Source organism: Trachypithecus francoisi, unplaced genomic scaffold (genome assembly GCF_009764315.1).
Source record: "Trachypithecus francoisi isolate TF-2019V2 unplaced genomic scaffold, Tfra_2.0 Lachesis_group14, whole genome shotgun sequence".
Lineage (NCBI taxonomy): Eukaryota > Metazoa > Chordata > Mammalia > Primates > Cercopithecidae > Trachypithecus > Trachypithecus francoisi.
In genome coordinates, this window is record NW_022681459.1 from 40,933,073 (window position 1) to 40,955,613 (window position 22,541).

Here is a 22,541-nt window from a genome sequence, read left to right on the forward strand (position 1 = left end):
CCAAGCCTGACTTGGGTGGGGATCCAGCCTGGGGCAGTCCTGCTGCTGCCTCCCACCCCCCGACATCCTGTCATGCTCAGGAAATCTGGTGGCACCAACTCCCCAGATCCCTCCTGGCCCCACCTCTGGGCCTGGTCGGGGGATCTGGAGGATGGCATCAGCCCTGCCTGCCTGCTGTGGGCCTGCGGGTAGCTGTGCCTAGGGGCATGGGGGAACGAAACTGCACCCCAAGCTCACTCTCCACTTTCAGGTTACCCTAAACACCAAGTCTGTGCAGATTTTCCCACCCCATGAGACTTATTCTGTAAAAGCTGGTCTCAATTAACACAGCCAAACAGAAGAACCCAGCACTACACTCTGGAAATAGGACACCCTTGCCAGGATGAGGGGGTGCCCGGCACTATCCCCAAGGCAGCCACAGGCCTCAGCGGGCACTGGGGAATTGGTGCAGATCCTGCCCAGAGCCCTCCCCTCCTCGAGGGATGGGACAGTGGGGCCCTCACCCACCAACTCCCCACATGGCAGACATTTCTAGGCACTTCTAGGCTAGCCAAGGGGGACTGAGCAGCTCCACAGAGGCGCAGGCGCGGCCTGCCGACAGTAGAGCTCGGGGTCTGCACTCCAGGTCCCCATGCCCATCAGCGCCCACCCAGTTCAGCAGGGATAGCACCATTCCCTGCCCAGCCACTCCCACAGCACCACCCAGGTTAGGGGCAGGCTCCCAGTGCCTGGTGACAGCAGTGCCACCAGGCCTGCGGGTAGGGGTCACCGTGTCATCACTACAGATGAAGAGAGGGCGGCCAAGGAGTGCCATATGGATGCCGCCTGTCCATGGGGGTGCCCGCTCTGCACCCAGAGCTGCCTCCTGCCCAGGACGCCCTGGACAGGGCCCCATCACAGTGCTGAGTCACAGATGCCAGCAGAAGGCTGGACAGAGGCAACTCGGGAGCCTGAGGATGGGGAACACAGCCTGCCAAGTTTCCCCAGGTTTCCAGGGGACAGTGAGAGGGCCAGGCCAGGCCACAAGAACTAGGGCTCTTATGCCCAGAACCAAGCAAGACGTGGGGGAAGTGGGATCCCCTGTGAGTCCAGGGCCCCAGCTGACCCCAGTCCCTCCCTGGGCCCACTGGGGTGTCCCTGCAGAGACTGGCTGGGCCAGCGGCCTGAAGGCCAAAGTAGGTGGGACCATCCTCACCGAAGCCGGCCTCAGTTCTCAAGGCCATGCTGTGGAGCCAGTGCCATCTGGACCCTCTGGGTCAAGCAAAGGGTGTGTGCTAACCAAAGGCAGGCCCTCAAGGATGCCAAAGGCCCGCAAATGCCCAGTGGACCGTGAAAACCTGCTGACAAACCCTGCGGATTTTGCAGCCACAAGGAGGGAGGGTGACTGCCCTTCAGAGCCAAAGGATTTCACTGGAAGCCACTCTTTTGGCAAAAGCAGCCAAGTGATAACCAGGCCTTCACCTGTGTCTTAGGCTGAGCCACAGTGGACCAGGAAACTGCAAGGAAGGCCACAGGGAGCCCACCTTCCAGGGTCGGCGAAGGGCCCAGCCCCTCAGTCCCATCCTTCCACTGACCCGTGCCCACCTCCAGGGCGGGGGAGGGATGGGGCCACCCTGGCAGCTGCCTGCTGGATGGAGCCTCAGTGACCTCGTCAGCCGCTGAAGGTGTTCCAGGAGGAGAGGTACATGGTCCTACACCCAACCTTCTCCACCCAAGACCCGGCCTGAGACCAGGAACAGCGTCTGCCATCCTGAGTTCACAGGACCCACCAGAGCCAGAGCTGGGCCACTGAGGACAGCCAGCTCAGCTGAGGGGCAGTGCCTCCTAGGACGTCCTGGTTGCTGAGACTAGGCCACCTGCCATGCTGGCCATAGTCTGTCTCAGTTGGGGTATGTCTGTCTCCTGCGGCCCCTAGGGCTGGGCCCCACAGTCCCACTGGGTACAAGGAGGGACCTGGGGCTGCCAAAGAAGGAAAAGCTGGGCAGGCAGCAGGGGGCCTGGGAAGCGTATTGGGGGGCTGGAGGAGCTGCAAGTGTCACAGGCCAGGAGTGCACACCAGGGTCCCAGAGCCTGCAGCCCCTCACCTTGCACTCTGCATGCCACAGAATACCCAGGCAGAGCCGAGCATGACACCCTCCAGTCCAGGGACTCTCCCTGCCTCAGAGAGAGGCTGAGTCACACTTGCCCCACAGAGAGCCAGGCTGTGGCATCTGAGGTCTTCTCCTGCTGTGGGCATCACAGCTGCATACCCTGACAACCACTCAGTTCCTGAGAATCCCTGGAAGGAGGGACTCGCTTCTCCCCACCCACTGGCTGGGCAGGAAGGCAGGGATAGCCTGTGCGCAGAGGGAACAGTCTGTACAGGGGCCCTGAGGACCACTCACCCGGAGCCTGACCCTTTTGGGGAGTGTGGTGCTGAGCCAGCAGGAGGCCAAAGGAGGGGTGGGAGTGACCCTGAACACCTGTGGAAACACAGGGCCTCGTGGTCCACCCCACCTGGCTGTGGGCCCTGGGTCCCCTGGCCGGCATGGGCTGCCGCCTCATTGCAGTGCCTTCCCTGCTCCGGCTGCTCTCCAGCTCTCCATGCATCAAGCTGGAAACAGAGCAGGAGTGCAGGAATGCAGGATTTGACTTGCAAAATTGGGGCAAAGCAATACTAATAAGGCCAGGCTTACAAGGCTGGGGGTGGGGCTGAATCCAGGCCCTGAGGGCAGGAGAATGACTGGGGTCTGGCGGGCAAGCGTGTGGGTGGAGGAGGGAGGGCTTAGGGGACCCTGGGTCTGTCATCCTGCCCCTGCCACACTCAGGGCTGGAGAACTCCATACCTGCCAATCCCAGAGCCCTAGGTAGGTAAAGCCAGGATGGGGGCACCAGCCCATGGTGTGTGGCACCTCCACCCTTCCCTGAGCCCTTGTGGCGAGGGGACTGGGCAGGGACTGTCCCCTCCCACACACAATGTGGTCTCTCTCCCACAGCCCTCCTGCCCCAGCCGGACACCCTCTGCCGTGGCCAGAGTGCGAGTGGCCCTCAGTCCCGAGCCAAGTGTCTCACCCTGTTCCTCTGCCCCTCCCCTCCCTGGCTGACCGGCCTCCAGCCTCCAGACCCTCCAAGGGGACTCGGGGACTGGCAGGGTGGCCCAGTAGGGCCCTGGTGCTGAGCTGGGCTGTGAGATGGGTGGCCAAGGTGACATGGAGGGAAAGGGTGCTGAGGGGTGCGGGTGGTGCTTTCGTGGACTCACTCCCCTGCCGATCCTCCAGCCCCAAGCCCAGGCCTGGGGAAGCTGGGCCCAGGAGAGGTTGTTGATCCCAGGGCCAGGGAGGTCCACACTGTCTAGTCTCTTTTCACCGGGCCCTGCTGCCCGCTCCCGGGAACCACCCCCAAGACAGGGTTTAGACCCTGGGAGCCGCTCAAGCAGGGCACTGGGTGGGTAGGTCTCCCTCTCCCACCTCACCTACCTGACTCAGGATTTCCAGACAGCTCTAATAGGCGGAGGGACCCAGGACCCTGGCGCCCCCTCCAAACAGGGCAGGCCCCAGGGTGGGGGCTGCTGCTCCTCACCCCACACACTTTGACTAAAATGAAAACAGCATGTCCTTGTACCTGGGGTCTGTGACTCGGGGGACCCTGGCCTGGCCTGGGGTGTCATGTGCAGTGTCCTGCTAGAGAGGTGCCCAGGCCCATGCCCCACCAGAGCTGTGTAGCCCCCACCCGCTCCCCACCTGTGTGCTGCTCCCTGAGACTCCAAGGTGGGTCCTGGCCGCCGGCGGGCACCTCTGGTGGGCTCTGACGCCCAGGCTAGTTCTGCAGGGTCAGGTCCTGCACCCAGACATGCCGGCTCAGGAGTCTGGCAGGCTTGGCCCCACACAGGCCCCAGGGGAGAAAGGCACCCTCCCCAGGCTCACAGCACCCATCCCCACAGTTCTGCACAGTCCAAGTGCTGGGCTGCTGTCAAAGGCCCTGTCATCACGGCAGGCTGGCTGGGCCCCGGGGCTCCCTCTGCACTCCCTACACCTGCCCTGCCCCAACAAGCCCCTCCTAATTGGGCTTTCTCCCTGACACAGCGCCATAGCCTCTCTTTTCTGTTCTGTTGACGTCAGCACAATCTTTGCTCACTGAAGCCTGGTGGGAGTGGAGAGGCCAGTGCAGCCGAAATAGCTCTCAGCCCCTGGAGCCCGCAGCCAGAGCAGAGTGTTCCCAGGGGTGGGGACGGCCTCCCCTGCTCAGGCCACCGCTTGGTTCAGGATCCAGACAGCTCCCACGAAACTCAGGGAGCCCAGTGTCCAGCTCAGGGCCCGACAGCATGGGGCCAAGACAAAATGTGCCGGCACCAGCCTGGGCAGTCAGACTCAGAGGGACCTAAGAGCCAACATCACCTCACCCGCCACGCAGCCACCGGCGAGCTGGGGAGCCACGGAGGCTTGAGGCTCAAAGGTGCCTTTCCCCCCCACGGACTACCTCCTCCACAGGATCTCTTGGTTCTTGTTAAAAATGCGAGTCCAGGCCCCTTTGTTAGAGGGTGGGTTGGCAAGGGTTTTTTGTTTTTGTTTTTGTTTTTGTTTTGCGGGGTGGGGTGAAAGTGTTGTCTTGGGCTGAGCCAGTGCCCTGGGTGACTCCTGTGATTGGGTACATTTAGGACACAGACCCCAAAATGCTGCCCCTCAAACGGAGAGAATTCAGCAAGAATGACCAGGAATGAGTGTTGTGATTTTTTTAACTGGGGAAACTACAGATAGGGGCCCAGATGGGAGCACAAGGCTGACGGGGGACTGGGCAGGGCCGCTGTACTGGCCACCTGCTGCTGGTGGCCCTGGGGGTCCCATCACCTCCCCATGCCTCAGTTGCCTCTTCTGTAACAGGGTGCAATGGTGAGAATCACAGCAATGCTAGCAAAGGCAAGAGCCCTGGAGCTGAGGGACTCAGCTATGCCGAAGTCCAGACCGTCCCAGTGGCACCCAGACCCACTCCTCCTCAGCCTGGCCGGCGGCTTATGGCATGAACTTGCTAAGAAACATGCACAGCACAGCACCGCAAGCTGGGCCCAGGAAGGGGCAAGCCAGGAGCCATGCATGGACACCCATGCACCCACACATGTGCACAGGACACAGGGGGGTGACCGGAGCACAGCCCCCACCTGTCACCCAGCTGGTTATCTGTCCAGGCTGGGATGTCAGCAGACATTCTCTTTTGGGTTCATGTCTCTGTAGCTCCCTCCCCCAGCCTGTGTTCCCTGGTCTGGGGTCTTGGGTGTGCCGGCTGGATCCTCACCTAAGGCTCGTCATACATGGGCCCCCCTCATCACCAGGCAGCCCATGCCAGCCAGACACATTGCCAGCCAATGACCCTCACTGGGGCATAGCTCCTGAGGCAGCACTGTGTGGTGAGACCCCAGCTCCTGGGACTTGAGCTTCCATCACGGGCGCTGAGCTGCCCCAGTGGGCTTCCCCTGACATGCCAGCCCAAGGAAGCCCCCTGGTGCCCACACTGGCATTTTCTGGCACCTCCAGGGGCTCACTGGTGCTCACCTCATAGCCCTCCCATCTGCGGAGAGCCAGCCTGGCTGATCCCAAGCAGCAAATGGTGCTGCTGCCAGGAAGGCTGCCCCCAGGCTTGGGCGGGGTCTGCAGTCTTGGTCTTCTCTCTGGGCAGTAGCTGACCTGGCTGTGGACCCCTGCACCCAGTGCAACTACCGGGGGTGTGGGAGAGAGTGGCCTGGGGGGTCTGTTCTGAGAAGGGCCCAGAAGCCAGAGATCCCATAACCCAGCCCCACTCAGGGCTCACCCGGGCTCTTGAGTGCTGCATGCTGTGTTACTCGCCAGCGGCTCGGCATTACAATTCAAAGCTGCTGCTGAAACTCGGGCAGATTCCAGCTGCAAAGGGCAGTTCCTTCCTCGAGCTGCAGAATGTGACTGGAGGGGCTGGCTCAGCCCAGAGTGAGCGTTCACACTGGGGCTGAGCCCAGAGATGAGTAGGTGGGAGGGTGCAGAAAGCCCCCCAAGGACCCCCAAAGGCCCCAGAGTCCCACGGGGGAGAGGCTGGAGACAAGGCCCTGGTCCAGCACCAGGTCCTACAGGGTTGTTGGGCGGCAGTGCCAGGGCCAGCTGGGTTTTGCCTGAGTCCTGACAGGGGCATCCGTGACGTGGTCGTCGGGCAGTGGTCTGGCGGTGGTCATTGGGAACATTTCCTGGTGTCTCGGGGGGTGTCAAAGAGACCAGATGTGCTCTGAGTCTCTTGTACCATTGCACAGGAGGACACCAGATCAGGTAAGGAGCTTCGGCCCAGCCTGGCTCGACTTCTGCATCCTCCCCAGAGAGGGATGCCCCACCTGTGCCCCCAGCTTTTGCTTGGCTGCATGTTGGGCCTCGAGGCCCCAAGCATCCAGGGGCTCTGGGTCTCTTGCCCCAAAGTCTAGGCTCAGTGTCCTTCCAGAGGACCCTCCTCCCCCAAGACCCCACAATGACTCAGGCCAGGACCGTAAGATGCCTTGGCGGCCTGCGAGGGAACAACTGGCTTCTCAGACACAGTACCAGGAGCTGGACCTAGGGGTCTCCACAGGGCGCCTCTGACTGATGTCCCTGTCCCACCTAGATTGCTGTGGCCTTGAAGCGCCCCTCAGGAAGTCTTTGTGTGCCCCCCTTCCTGGACAGAATCAGCCCGTCTGTCCCTGCCCTGCCACAGGGGCCCTCTCTCCAGCCCGGGAATCCCCCCTAGGGATCCTGGACCTCTGAGGGTACAGGTTCCAGAGGGACAAGAAGCTGCCCCATCTGGCTGCCCCCACCCACACAGGGTCCCCTGCCAGGCAGGTGGGAACCAGCAGGTGGCTTCGAACCTCAGCAGTGTCCCAAGGTGGCAGGTGCCCTGCCCCTGCACTGACCTCCAGGCTTTGGCATGCGTGGGTTCCACCCTTGACAGCCCCTTACTCTGCACTCGGAAACCAGCTCAGGGCTGCCAGGGGCTTGCAGGAACCCAGAGTGTGCCCAGCCCAGGCCTCGGTCCTCCATCCAGGGCTATTGTCGAACCCAGCCAGTGTCTGTTGAGCGCCTACTGTATATGCATACAGTTGAGGGGGAATGTTGCTCGGCCCCCACATTGCACTTGTCTGGTCTAGAGAGTTGAACCAGTTTAGGGGCATTGGGGCCTATACACCAGGGCATCGCCACACCCACTGGCTTTGCCCTTGCTAGCTGCCCCCACCCTGCCCCAGCTATGCACACTCTCCAGGCCCTGGGCAGCCCTCCCTGCTGGCCTTCTCGGAAGACCTCGCTGACCTCCCCACTGCACTCCACGCCTCCCACAGTGGTCCTCCTTCCTGACCCCCTCGCACCACCGTGCCACCTCATATCAGCCTCAGGGCCACCCGCCCTTGCACTCTCCCAGGGCAGCACACAGAACAGCAGCCGAGGGGACGTGGAGTGGCCAGGAACATCATGGCCCGGCCCACAGTAGTCTGCTCTGCCCATCCTGACCCGAAGCCTGGGATGACCCCTCCTCGCCGGAAGGCAAAGGAGGGCTGGATTGGCAGGATCCATCACCCAGGGGGCAGCTCCCACACGCTGACTGTAAACAGCTGTTAGCTTTTTGAAGAGCAAAATACATTGTTTTAACAGCAGAGCAGTTACCCTTCTCTGCGCTGCAAGCTGAGGGCCTGGGAGTTCCTGCACCCTGCTAGCTGCCCCTCAGCCTGGGGCTGGCCCCAGACAGCTGTGGATGCCCATATGCCTGAGGCCGAGTCAGCTTGGGGACCTGGGACCAGCCTGTCCCGCATCCCTGGACTCAGATGCCTCCTGCAGGGAGTGATGAATCTGACCCAGGCCTGGCCTGGGGTCCCCAACACCCTCACAGGGCCCCAACCAGACCTGGAGTGCTCCTACTCCCCCTCCAGTGAGAACACAGGGCGGCCCTGCACCTCCAGCCTCCTTCTTCCCCATCTTCACGTGTCCACTCCCCGCACTGCTGCTGTGCTGGGGGACCTGGGGACATGCGGGGTTTGCAGGGGCCTAGGCATGCCCGGCCAGGCCCAGCCTCAGGGATCACATGGCACAGCCTCGCACCACATGGCCCCTGCTTGGGATGCTCCCTGCAGGTCCCGGGAACCACTGCAAAGTGGGGGCGGGGCCTCAGAGCCCTTCCCCAAACCTGGGGGCTGGCAGCCACCTTTTGGCTTTGGAGAAGGTGAGCCAGGCCTGTCTACCAGGGACTAATTATTTCTGCAGCAGCCGCTTTGCCTGCCCGGTGCCCCCACTGTCCTCACCGCAGGCCCCACAGCTTGTTCTGAGTGTGCTTGTGTGTGTGCACGTGTCTGTGAGTATGCTGCCTTGTGTACGTGTGCTGCACATGTGTGTGTGAGCATGCTGTCCAGGTGTGCCTGTGTGTGCTGCCCACACGGGTGTGTGTATGTGAGCATACTGCCCAGCTATGCACATATGTACACGAGTGACTGTGCTGCCCATGTGTGCATGCATGTGTGTGAGCATGCTTCCCATGTGCATGCATATGTGCATGTGTGTGAGAATGTGTGGCCCACGTGTGCATGTGTATCTCTGTGCTGCCTATGTGTGCATGTGTGTGTGTGAGCATGCTGTTCATGTGTGCATGTGTGTGAGTGTACTGCCCATGTGTGCCTGTGTGTGTGTGTGAGCGTGCTGCCCATGTGTGCATGTGTGTGGGTGTGCTGCCCATGTGTGCATGTGTGTGTGAGCATGCTGCCCGTGTGTGTGTGTGAGCGTGCTGCCCATGTGTGCGTGTGTGTGTGAGCGTGCTGCCCATGTGTGCGTGTGTGTAGGTGTGCTGCCCATGTATGCATGTGTGAGCATGCTGCCCATGTGTGCATGTGTGTGTGCTGCTCATGTGTGCACGTGTGAGCACACTGCTCATGTGCGTGTGCTGCCCATTTCTGCATGTGTGTGAGCGTGCTGCCCATGTGTGCGTGTGTGTGTGGGTGTGCTGCCCATGTGTGCATGTGTGTGAGCGTGCCGCCCATGTGTGCATGTGTGTGCTGTCCTTGTGTCCATGTGTATGTGGGCATGCTGTCCTTGTGTGCATGTGTATGTGGGCGTGCTGCCCATGTATGCGTGTATGTGTGAGCATGCTGCCCATGTGTGCATGTGTGTATGTGGGTGTGCTGCCCATGTGTGCGTGTGTGTGAGCGTGCTGCCCATGTGTGCATGTGTGTGTGAGTGTGCTGCCCATGTGTGCGTGTGTGGGCGTGCTGCCCATGTGTGCATGTGTGTAGGTGTGCTGCCCATGTATGCATGTGTGTGTGAGCGTACTGCCCATGTGTGCATGTGTGTGTGCTGCTTCTGTGTGCATATGCGTGAGCACACTACTCATGTGCATGTGTGTACTGCCCATGTTGTGCATGTGTGTGAGCGTGCTGCCCATGTGTGCATGTGTGTATGTGGGCGTGCTGCCTATGTGTGCATGTGTGTGTGAGCGTGCTGCCCATGTGTGCATGTGAGCGTGCTGCCCATGTGTGCATGTGTGTATGTGGGCGTGCTGCCCGTGTGTGTGTGTGTATGTGGGCGTGCTGCCCATGTGTGCATGTGTGTGTGTGAGTGTGCTGCCCATGAGTGCATGTGTGTGTGGGTGTGCTGCCCATGTGTGCGTGTGTGGGGGTGTGCTGCCCATGTGTGCGTGTGTGAGTGTGCTGCCCATGTGTGCATGTGTGTGGGCATGCTGCCCATGTGTGCATGTGTGTGTGGGCGTGCTGCCCATGTGTGCATGTGTGTGAGCGTGCCGCCCATGTGTGCATGTGTGTGCTGTCCTTGTGTCCATGTGTATGTGGGCATGCTGTCCTTGTGTGCATGTGTATGTGGGCGTGCTGCCCATGTATGTGTGTGTGTGTGAGCATGCTGCCCATGTTTGCATGTGTGTATGTGGGTGTGCTGCCCATGTGTGCGTGTGTGTGAGCGTGCTGCCCATGTGTGCATGTGTGTGTGAGTGTGCTGCCCATGTGTGCGTGTGTGGGCGTGCTGCCCATGTGTGCATGTGTGTAGGTGTGCTGCCCATGTATGCATGTGTGTGAGCGTGCTGCCCATGTGTGCATGTGTGTGTGCTGCTTCTGTGTGCATATGCGTGAGCACACTACTCATATGTATGTGTGTACTGCCCATGTTGTGCATGTGTGTGAGCATGCTGGCCATGTGTGCATGTGTGTATGTGGGCGTGCTGCCTATGTGTGCATGTGTGTGTGAGCGTGCTGCCCATGTGTGCATGTGTGTGAGCGTGCTGCCCATGTGTGCATGTGTGTATGTGGGCGTGCTGCCCGTGTGTGTGTGTGTATGTGGGCGTGCTGCCCATGTGTGCATGTGTGTGTGTGAGTGTGCTGCCCATGAGTGCATGTGTGTGTGGGTGTGCTGCCCATGTGTGCGTGTGTGGGGGTGTGCTGCCCATGTGTGCGTGTGTGAGTGTGCTGCCCATGTGTGCATGTGTGTGGGCATGCTGCCCATGTGTGCATGTGTGTGTGGGCGTGCTGCCCATGTATGCATGTGTGTGTGAGCATGCTGTCCTTGTGTGCATGTGTGTGTGGGCGTGCCGCCCATGTGTGCATGTGTGTGAGCGTGCCACCCATGTGTGCATGTGTGTGTGTGGGTGTGCTGCCCATGTGTGCGTGTGTGTGAGCGTGCTGCCCATGTGTGCATGTGTGTGTGAGCGTGCTGCCCATGTGTGCGTGTGTGAGCATGCTGCCCATGTGTGCACGTGTGTAGGTGTGCTGCCCATGTGTGCATGTATGTGTGAGCGTGCTGCCCATGTGTGCGTGTGTGGGCGTGCTGCCCATGTGTGCGTGTGTAGGTGTGCTGCCCATGTATGCATGTGTGTGTGAGCGTGCTGCCCATGTGTGCATGTGTGTGTGCTGCTCCTGTGTGCATATGCGTGAGCACACTGCTCATGTGCATGTGTGTGCTGCCCATGTTGTGCATGTATGTGAGCGTGCTGCCCATGTGTGCATGTGTATGTGGGCGTGCTGCCTATGTGTGCATGTGTGTGTGTGAGTGTGCTGCCCATGTGTGCATGTGTGTATGTGGGTGTGCTGCCCGTGTGTGTGTGTGTATGTGGGCGTGCTGCCCATGTGTGCGTGTGTGTGTGAGCATGCTGCCCATGTGTGCGTGGGTGTGTGAACGTGCTGCCCATGTGTGCGTGTGTGAGCATGCTGTCCTTGTGTGCATGTGTGTGGGCATGCTGCCCATGTGTGCATGTATGTGGGGTGCTGCCCATGTGTGCGTGTGTGTGTGAGCATGCTGCCCATGTGTGCATGTGTGTATGGGGTGTGCTGCCTGTGTGTGTGTGTGTATGTGGGCGTGCTGCCCATGTGTGCGTGTGTGTGAGCATGCTGCCCATGTGTGCACGTGTGTAGGTGTGCTGCCCATGTGTGCATGTATGTGTGAGCGTGCTGCCCATGTGTGCGTGTGTGGGCGTGCTGCCATGTGTGCGTGTGTGTGTGCTGCCCATGTATGCATGTGTGTGTGAGCGTGCTGCCCATGTGTGCATGTGTGTGTGCTGCTCCTGTGTGCATATGCGTGAGCACACTGCTCATGTGCATGTGTGTGCTGCCCATGTTGTGCATGTATGTGAGCGTGCTGCCCATGTGTGCATGTGTGTATGTGGGCGTGCTGCCTATGTGTGCATGTGTGTGTGTGAGTGTGCTGCCCATGTGTGCATGTGTGTATGTGGGTGTGCTGCCCGTGTGTGTGTGTGTATGTGGGCGTGCTGCCCATGTGTGCGTGTGTGTGTGAGCGTGCTGCCCATGTGTGTGTGTGGGTGTGAACGTACTGCCCATGTGTGCATGTGTGTGCTGTCCTTGTGTCCATGTGTAGGTGGGCATGCTGTCCTTGTGTGCATGTGTATGTGGGCGTGCTGCCCATGTGTGCGTGTGTGTGTGAGCATGCTGCCCATGTGTGCATGTGTGTATGTGGGTGTGCTGCCTGTGTGTGTGTGTTTATGTGGGCGTGCTGCCCATGTGTGCGTGTGTGTGTGAGCATGCTGCCCATGTGTGCATGTGTGTGTGAGCGTGCTGCCCATGTGTGCGTGTGAGTGTGCTGCCCATGTGTGCATGTGTGCGTGCTGCTCATGTGTGCCTGTGTGAGCACACTGCTCATGTGCATGTGTGTGCTGCCCATGTGCAAGTGTGCGTGTGTGAATGTGTTGCTCATGTGTGCATGTGTGTGAGCATGCTGCCCATGTGTGCATGTGTGAGCATGCTACTTATGTGTACACGTGTGTGCTGCCCATGTGCGTGTGTGTGTGCTGCCCATATGCACGTGTGTGTGTGCTGCCCATGTGAGCACGTGTGTGTGTGAGAGAGCATGCTGCCATACGGGCATGTATGTCTATTTCTGTCTGCCTGCTGTGCCATTGTGTGTGCCCTCCTGGGCACGCCTGTCCCTTCATCTCCAAGATGCCCTTTGGTCCCTGGCTCTCCCCCATGCCCAGTTCCTTCCTCTCCCCCACCCAGGATCCCCACCCCGCTCCTCAGTCCAGCCAGTGCCGATGGGGAAATCAGGGACCAGGGTGTGCACCTCTCTCGGCCTAGCTGTGTGACTGGGAGCTGAAGAGCCCTCTCTGGGCCCACTGCCGCTGCCCTGTCTCCCAAGTGAGGTCACTTGTGCATCTGACACAGGCTGAGCTCAGCAATTGTGTCCCTGCTGCTCCAGCCCTGGAAGGGGCCGAGGATAGGCCCGGGTCAGAGGCAGGCTCTAGGCTGGACAGCTGCCCACACCACAGGGCGGGCCCAGCACTCATGCCAGACAAAGAGCCATCAAAGGGAGCCACGGAGTGACAGGTGAGAAGAGAACCCCTCAGGTTTGGAAGGCTTGGGTCCCTTCAGCCCCTGCCCCCACAAACGAAAACCATCCCTGGGCCTGACCGCCACTCAGCTCCTGTGCCCAGCTGGCGCTGCGGCCTCGGTGAAGACAGGAAATCCATACCAGGCTGAGGGATGCTCCAGTGAGGTCAGGCCCACTGGCGGGAGAGGCCAGTGGGGGCGGCGGGGTGGCAGGCCCGACTGCCTCCCCTTGCCGGCTCCCAGGCTTAAATCATGCAGAGATGTCCAGGCCAGCTCCCATCAGGCCTTCTGAGTACACCAAGCCAGGCCGCTGCAGGGCCAGGTCCCGCCAGGCTCTGTCCAGCTTTGCCGGGTCTCCAGCACACAAACCCTGAGCCTGGGGCCCAGCTGGAGCCCTGGCAGCCCAGTTCCTCACATGTGGGCAGCGGGGATGCAGGTTCCACTCCACATGCCAGGAGCCAGCACAGGGGCCAGGATATGAGAGCCCTTGCTAACCAGGATGGAACCGCCCAGCAGAGATGGAGACTCACCCTCAGGCCCCTCCCTGCAGCCTCTTCCCTCCCCCATCTGCCCTAGGGGCTGCTGGAGCTTCAAAGGCCCCTGCTGGGGTTCCACTTCACCGCCTCAGGGCACAGCTCATCTCCCGCCCAGGAGCTGTCGCCCTGGATACCACCTGCACCCACAGCAGCTCAGAGAGGCTTCCTCCGGGTCTTCCAGGTTCCCCGGCCAGGCAGAAAACTGATGAAATCAGCACCCCCTCTCCCCAGGAGACCAGCTGGCCAGCTCAGGGACATTTGTGGATAAATAAATGAATGAATGAACAAAAGAACAAAGGCTCCAGGACTCCCCACAGAGCTAGGGTGGCCCCAGGTGACTGCAGGAGGAGGAGCTTCCAGGCTCTGAGGATAAGGAGCCCAGTCTACAGGGCCCTGGACCCAGCTTTGTTCGTGGTTCCTATTAGCGCCCAGAATCAGCTACAGGACAGAGATGTCCAGTGTGGGCTCGGGTGCCTAAGGCCTGTCCAATGTGGGCAGGGTGTGCCATATGGTCTGCTGGAGATGTGGAGGCAGAGGGAGTGGAGGTTCCTGCCGCTGTTTCCCAAGTTGCTCCCATCTGCCCCTGACTGCCTGGTAGGCAGGCCCTTTCTGGTGTGGCACCACCACGTGGCTGGTTCTGGCTGGTGGGGCATGACACACCTAGGTTCCGGCAAGGCCTGCAGGCTCCCTCTCTCCCTCTGTCTGGGATCCAGCAGCATCTGAGGGAGTGGCTGGGTCATCAAATGACTTAGAACAGGGCCTCAGCCACCCACCCTGTGGGGGTTTGCCACGCCTCTGGCCTAGGTGCCCAGACATGTAGCGCTGTCCTCTGGCGCTGGCCAGGGTGGCCTCTGTCCCCATTTCTCTCCTCCAAGAGGTGGCTCTGCTGCCCAGCCAGCCCCTCCTGCTGCCCCCTCCCTCCTCCAGGTCAGACACCAAGCCGTTCCCCAGGCCTGACTAAGGAGGGGTGCGGACTGCCCCCTGAACCTGCCTGGTGACCAGTGCCTACTGTGCATTCCTCCAGGCCAATCGAGCCTGGCACACACTGGGTGCTCCCTAAATAGACATGGAGGATATCACAGTCACTCCCATTTTATTCAGGGGTCACCAGCTCCCTGCCCTTAAGGCCAGGCTTTCCCTGAGCCCTAAACCTTATTTGGAGGACTGGGGGCCGTGCCTGCAATGCCATGTTTTCATTAGCAAGAGATGAATAATTAATGCCACAGCGCCTTGGAGAACTGTTTTGGTTTTTATTTTAAACATTTTTTTCTATGTATAGAAACAGCACTTCCGTTAGGCACCAAATTTATTTTTTAATAAACGTGGCAGTTATTTATTCAATCCCTGGTGCTCCCTGGAGTAGCTGGCACAAGGGTGAAGAGAGCTCCATTGGCAGTCTCCCCCATGTGCCCACCCAGCCCCCACTGTGCATGGCCAGGGTGGAGGACACAGGGGAAGGGCAGAGGTCAGTGAGCGAGGCCCAGCCAGAGGTCAGAGCTGCAGTGCAGTTGCACAGTGGCGAAGCCCTGTGGCACACTGGGACGCTGCCTGGGTCCTCAAGCTTCCCAGCCTGGAATGAGGTGACGGTGCAGGAGGCCCCAGGTCTGTCCATGCTGCCCAGGGATTCTAGGCAGAGGCTGGGAGCTCCCCTCAGAGAGATGCCAGGAGGCACAGAGAACCCAGCAGGGCCACACGTCCCAGGAAGGCAGACTGAGCCAGCCATGAAGTACAAGGCCAAGCTCCGCACCACCCACCAGGCCCACCTCTCTTTGTGCACAGAGCCTGGGACCTGAAATGAGGCCCAGATAATTCATGGGCTCAGTAATTCTCCAGGTCGAGAGGCAGCCAGTCTTGATTTCTTGGCTCTTCAAGTCCATCCACAAATCCCATTACTTGGTGCTTTCTCAGAAATTAAGTCAGAAACAATTTTATCTTTAAATTACAAGTTGAGAAGACTTTGCACAGCAGAAGACAAACAGTATGTTGACACTCTCCAAATGCACCTTCCCTGGCCAACTGAAACGGCACCTGAGCCCTCTGGCCCATCCACAGCCAGGGCCCGGGAAGTGGACATCCCGGCTCCATGCCCACCTGCCACTGCTCAGCTGCGTCTGCCTGGCTTGGACACAATGCTAAACAAAATAATTAGGATGTAGACATTTCTTTTTGCAAAGAGTCATCATTAATTTTTTAAAGTGTGCAATATTGTTCTCAACAAAACACAGGAAAAATGAGTTGTCTGTTCCTAATAAATATTTTCTAGATTAAGTATTTGTAATGCTATCAATTATTTATCTCCATATATGGAGTAGGCATAATTTGTAATAAAATGCAGAAAGGGTTTTAATTTTTCCACACAATATATGAAATTGAGTTTCTGACTAATACAGGAATAAATTGACTCTAATCCCTTCCTGTCATGGCATACGGTATTGTTTTAGGTATAAATCTCTTATTTTAGAGATGTTTTCCAAAAATTAATCTACGATGTTTAAGGATCGGTGTAAATCTCTGTAATGGGGCGTTCTGGTGGGTTCGCATTTATAAGGCCTGTCGTTTGCACACGTAGCCCCCGAATCATCAGCTGCACACGCCAAATCATGCCAGGGCTCCATAAACACTTACACATGCTCATCATTCACAAAATCGATGCTGCTTTGGCTCTAACGAGGTGGTGTACAACCCAGAAGGAACCATGTCTACTTCACCCTGCAGGCCTGGAGTTCCGTGAGGCTCTGGACGGCTCCAGGCTCAGGGCTTGGCCACTGACATGCAGAGGCACAGCCAGGCTTTGGTGAGACTGAAGGAGCAGGTCTGGCCCCGGTTGCATAGCCCAGAGTCTTGGGGAGGGAGGCGGAGCAGGGTCGTTGTGCTGAAACATGAGCAGGGCCTGGGTTGGCCAGCATGTGTCTAGCCAGGGCCATCGAGAGAACGCAAGGTAAGCAAGAGAGCTGAGGCCCAGCCAGCCCTTCCTGCTGCCCCTCACTCCTCCAGGTCAGTCCCCAACCCATTCCCCAGGCCTGACTGTGCAAGGGTGTGGACTGGCCCCCTGTGCCTCCTAGTGACCAGTGTCCACTGTGCACTCTCCCAGGCCAGCCAAACCTGGCACACACTGGGTATTCCTTAAATAGCCATGGAGGGTACTGTGGCATGGAGAGCTGTCGATTCCAGAAACCTCCTGGACATAGGGCTGGGAGCTCATCTGCAGAAGCTGCCTGAATCCAGTAGCCATGTCCTGGACACTGGGGATAGGTGCCTGGGAGTAGGGGGGATGGGGCTTTCTCTCAAGGGGATGTGACATCAGGTGGTGACCACCCCAGGCCTGGCTCAACCAAGCCAGGAAGGCTTCCTGGAGGAGGTGGTACAGTGTAGACTGGAGCACCCATTCATGCCACCAACTCACCATGTGACCCCAGTGAGTCTGCCCCTGCTTGGGGCCTCAATTTCTCCACCTGGAATCAAAGAACCCAGGTTTGAGTCCCCATGAAGTTGTGGATCAGCCACAGGGCTAGGCAGAGCACTTTCATATCAGAGCCAGCTCACCTGCAAAGTAGGACTGACAGTTCTTCATGGGCAGCAGGAAAGGCTGAACCCTAGCCCTCTCTCCTGGAGACAGACCTCCTCCAGGCAGCAGGCGAAGGCTCTGACCCTGGCTGGGCCAATCACAATACATCATTCTCTTGGCCACAGTGATTGGACAGAGGGAATGTCATGTGACCTGAGTCAGGCCAATCAAGGTGCTTCCCTGGACTTTTTCCAAGCCAAAGCAGGAAGTGAAGCCTCTTCCTCTTTGGAAAGGCTTTGGAGGTACAAGCCTGTCCATAATCCCTGTGGCCCCAAGGCCATCCTGGAAGCCCATGGGGTGGTCCCCAGCCTCTGCCCCTCCTGGGCTGAGGAGTCCTCAGTTGGCCCCTTGTGCAGCCCACAGCACTGAGCAGGGCGCCAGTCCTGAAACACCTCCCTGGGCTGTGGGGGACTTGCACCAGAACCTGGGTGCTCTCAGGCCCATGAGAGGGCATGCCTATGGAACTAATGTGAATGTTCTCATACCTCAGCGTTACCTTTTTTACTGGGTGATGAGGTGGAGGAGGTGCGGATTCCTGGGGCTTGACTTAATCCAAATGCTGACTGAGATGTCTCTTACAGAGTCTGCAGTGCTAGGGAGCAGCAAGTATTATTTCATGGCAAATGCTTGATAATTGGAGAACCAGAGATTAAAGTGTGTTTTTGAAAACTGAGAAGCAAGCCCTCAGAATTAAAAGCAGGACATCCACTTTACCACCCACCGCCGCAGAACGTAGAAAGCCAAAGCGCCATGCAGCAGAAAGGTATAAAACAGAGGGGTGAAATAGGCCAGTCACAAAAGGACAAATACTGAATGATCCCACTTAGACACACTGTAGTCAAATCCATGGAGACAGAAAGTAGACAGTGGTTGCCAGGGGCTGGGGAGGGTGGGGGTCTGTTATTTAATGGGTACAGAGTTTCAGTTTGGGAAGATGAAAGAGTTCTGGGGATGGATGGGGTGATGGTTGCATAACAATGTGAGTGTACCTAATGCCACTGAACTGCTCACTTAGAAATGATTCGAGTGGTCAATTTCATATCATGGATATTTTACCATAATTAAAGAAAAAAAGAATATCCCCCCAAAAATATTAGAAGTCTATATGCCATTAAATTTTTTAAAATATAGAAAAATAATTGTCTTTGTTTCACCCAAGGTTTACTATGCAGGATCACATACTGAGTGAATGTCTTGAATATACAATCTTTAACTCAATAAATGGATCGTTTTAGTTAAAAGAAAAAACAAAACATGAGGGAAAGAAAATGAGTGTAAAATGGGACACATAAAACCGGACGACCAAAGCAAGACCGGGCATATGTCGTGCTGTGATGAAAAGGTTTCAAGTCGCCCTTCTAGAAGGAAGGTGCCCTGGGACGGGTCAAAGCAATGAAATGCTGTCTGCAGCTTCACTGGAGCTGGGAAGGCGCTCCAGGCAGAGCTCCTGGGGAGGGAGGTGCAAGGACAAGCATACACTTACAATGCTGAGTGGCCTCTCCACCGTGGAGCTTGCACTGGGCTCAGGGACACAGAGGCTAATGGGACAGATGGGACATTCTCAGGAGGACAGAGATAGGAGGCAAGAAGCTAGAGCCACAGAGGAAAATGCTGACGTCAGAGAGGTCCTGATAGATGGCCCCGCCGGGAGACGATGGCTTCTCTCCCAGGGCGAGCAGCCCCCAGACCCACCCAAGAGTCAGGGCCTGTGGACTTGGTGAAGGTGGACTACCCCCCTGCAGTCTGGGCACACCCAGGGATCATGGGCAGCTGGGGGGCCCAAGGAACCTGGGAGGAATGGCCCCCCCAGTGTGGCATGTCTGGTGGGAGAGGGTTGCATATTTTTGGCACACATTCTTTTACTTTTAAAGTTTCTCCAAATAAAAATTATAATAAAAAGATGAAAGAATCAGAAACCATGTGAAGGCAGGCCAGATAGCAGCCAGGAGAGACCGGGGTCCAGCTGGTGACAGGCGGCAGGGGTTGAGGGGACATGGGGTTCCCCTGCAGATGGGGAGACTGGGCTGTCACACCTGCTGGGTGGACTGCCATCCACCCTGCTGTGGGCCTTCCCGGCAGGAGCAGTATTAACTATGCTTTTTTTTCTCTGTATTTCTGATGCTGTGACATCTTAGGGCCTATTTACCTAGAGGGAGGTGGGGGGAAAAGCAGAGAGGCCAGCTTGACCCAGGCCTGGAGTCACAGAGCAGCATCTGAGGGGCCATGTGGGCCAACTCCTGGAGCAGCACCAAGACCCAAGGCCCAGAGCCTGACACTGGCCTCACTGTGCTTATCAGTGCCTCGGGGGCTCTGCTCCTGGGCGTTGGCTGGGCACTGTCCTGCTCATCACAGCCAGGCCCACCCACAGATACTTGTGGCATCTGGTCCCTGGCCTCTGTCCCTCCTGGGCTTAGGGGTCCTCAGTTGGCCCCTTGTGCAGCCTGCAGCACTTAGCAGGACACCAGGCAGGTCCCTATAGGCTGACAAGCCTCCTCAGATGCTCCTGCAGCCTGGGCAGCAGGTGCCCACTGCACTAGGAGGGAGACTCCGCATGCCCAGGGCACAAAATGGGATTCAAATCCCTGACTCAGTTTCCAAATATCATGCCCTGTGGGCTCCCTGCTTCCTTGGGAGACTCTCCGTTTGAATTCTGGAAGGGCCTGGGCCCTGGCGCACCACAGGGCCCCATCCAGCCTTCCTGCCCCGCCCCACTGTGTATGTGCCCGGGAGTGGGCGTGTGTGCGCATACGTGTGCGTCCATGCACATGTGAGCATGCGTGTGCCCATGTGCATGTGCCCAAATGTATTCATGTCCAAACTATGGTAACTGTCCCCAAAATGGGCATCCAAGAATTCTGTCCCTGTGTCCTCTCATGGCATTACGTCATGGGGCTGTGTTCTGAGAAATGCATTGTTTGGCAATTTCGTTTTTGTGCAAACATCATAGAGTAGCTTACGCAAGCCTAGATGGCAGAGCCCACTACACACCTAGGCTGTTTGGTTTGGCCTTTCGCTCCTAGGTTACACACCTGTGCAGCGTGTTACTCTAGTGGACACCGTAGGGGATCAGAACACAGTGGTATTGTGTATCTAAACATAGAAAAGGTATAGTAAAAATACAGTATTCTGATCTTATGGAACCACCACTATGTACGCGGCCCATGGTTGACTGAAATGTCATTATGGTATATGACTGTATTTGGAATATCATGGGAACAATTTTTTTTTTTGAGACCGAGTCTCGCTCTATTGTCCAGGATGGAGTACAGCGGTGCGATCTCCGCTCACTGCAACCTCCGCCTCCCGGGTTCAAGTGATTCTTTTGCCTCAACTTCCTGAGTAGCTGGGATTACAGGCACCTGCCACCATGCCCAGCCAATTTTTGTATTTTTAGTAGAGACCGGGTTTCACCATGTTGGCTAGGCTGGTCTCGAACACCTGACCTCAGGCGATCCACCTGCCTCAGCCTCCTAAAGTGCTGGGATCACAAGCATGAGCCACCGCGCCTAGCCAGGAACAAATTTTTTAATGGGCAGCGGCTGAGGCAGCCCACCGGCACTGGGTAAGTCACCCATGCCTAGGCCAGGCTCAGGAAGACAGGGGCCAGGCAAGGGCCCTGCCCCGGCCATCTACCACCTCCAGGTCCAAGCTTGGGGCATGCAGGCAGAGGAAGCAGTTCCCAGAGATATGAGTTCTATCACTAGAGGGGGTGGCCTCCAGGGCTGCAAGCTGATGGAGGAGCTCCTGGCCCAGACCCTGGCCTTCGAGGATGGCAGCCCTGTCCCCCAGGGAAGCAGGGTCTCAGGCCACCAGACCAGCTACTCACCTGCTGGGATAGTGACACAGGATGGGCAGAAGCCTAGAGGAGTGGAAAGGCATCATGTCCCACTTACTGAGGGAAACTGAGGCTCAGGGCTTGCAAGCCTAGGCTAGGCCAAGGAGCCAGGACTTGCTGGGTCTGGCCTCAGTGGGGCGTGTGTGACCTCAAAGGGAACCCCTGAATTCTGAGAGACCCCAGGGCAGGCGTTTTGGAAATGCTGCTCCCCCGAGCGTGGGGATGTGACTGAAGGTGGATCTGAGGATGGGACATTGCATCGGGCCCTGGCAGGGCCCTCAGCTGGACCACTCCCCTCCCCTCCCTGCCCCTGCCGTGACCCCCTGCCAGACAGCCACCCTGTGCAGGGGGAGCACACCATCTTTGGCTTCACCGCCTTTCCTGCCTTTTCCCACCCACTTGTGGATAAAGAGCGAGGCCTGCCCACATCTCCTGGGCTCACCAAGTGGCAGGGTGGCCGCTAGTTAATGGAACCCTCTATGACAGGAGGAGCACCTGCCCAGGGCGGGGAGGATCAGAGGAGATCAGGAGCCCTCGCAGGAGGCATCCCAGGCGGAGGCCACAACATCAGCAAAGGCCTGGAGGCTTGACCCAGTGCAGCACCAGGTTCTGGGCCTGGAGCAGGCCCCTGAGCCTGCAGGGTCAGGTCAGGGCCCAGGGAGGAGCGGCTGCCAGACAGAAACTGAGGCAGAGAGGGCAAACAAGCCTCGGGTCACACAGCTGCTCCGTGGAGGGATGGGATTTGCATCCAGCTCCCCTGAGGCCTGGTTCCACAGCCATCGGTGGACTCTCAGGGAGACCTAGACCCGGCACTGCACCCTCAGGCCCCAGCCCCGTGTGGTGCCTCTGCGACCACCTCACCTGTGTAAGAGCTCAGGGATCCTGCTGTGGCCACCATCACGCTCTTCCTATCTCAGGAATCAAAGATCGAGGCAATCCTGATTCCAGCTGATGGGATGCCACCTCAGGCCTCCAGCCATGCGCCCAGGGTTTGGGCCTCACATGCCTCAATTTACTCTCTCCTCCTTGTCTGGAGTCTGTGGACACGCCCTGGTGGCCAGCCTGCTGGGCAGGGTGGAGGCAGGTCCTGCATCCGCCTTCCTCGTCAGGGGCCAGGATCCACCGCCAGCCTTGCCCTTGAATTCCACCCTCCCACTTCCTATGGGGCTGCCACGCTGGCAGTGACCTCCCCCAGGACTGCGATGCCCTCCAGCACCAAGGTGATGCACCAGACAGCATCCTATTCCCTGAAGACACAGGGCCATGACTGTAGGTGAAATGGAATCCTTCCCCTGCCTCCTACGAGTTGTGCCCTTTTCTTTGAAAATTGCCCTGCGTGTGGCTTGTCTCCCTTTCTGCCTTTCCTCCAAGTCTCGGGAGCAGGGCCGAGTCCACACTGGTTTACGAGACCTCAAGGAGCTGTTCTGTGCCCTGGGTAGCAAATGTTTCTTTCCAAGAAAATCTTTCTAACAGTCCTCGAGGCACTTCGATGGTTCAGCATCCTGGGAGACCAGCCCCGAGCAAGGTGGGGAAGTCACAGAGGACACCATGCTCCCACGCCCGACACTACCCAAGTCCACAGGTGACACGAATCCACAGCACAGAGTCAGAGCACAGGGGTGGCAGCAGAGCCACTAGGCAGCGGTGCCCCATGCCGGCATGGGGCTGTGGGCAGTCACCTTGGCTGGTCCTCACAGCAACCCCGTGACGGAGACCTGCAGGCGGGAATCTGAGCGGTGGAAGGAGCAGTGTGGGGCTCAAACCCACCTGGGCTAATGGAGGACACCCTGCACCTAAGGGAGGGTCCTACAGGCAAAGCCCCTGTTC

The 22,541-nt window shown here is 58.3% G+C and overlaps 1 long non-coding RNA gene across 1 annotated transcript in view; it reads right to left on the reverse strand.

Moving 5' to 3' along the window:
* The window catches only part of LOC117096014, a 31,621-nt gene that overhangs the window by 1,454 nt on the left and 7,626 nt on the right, over positions 1–22,541 (reverse strand). The gene's annotated exons all lie outside the window — the stretch shown is intronic.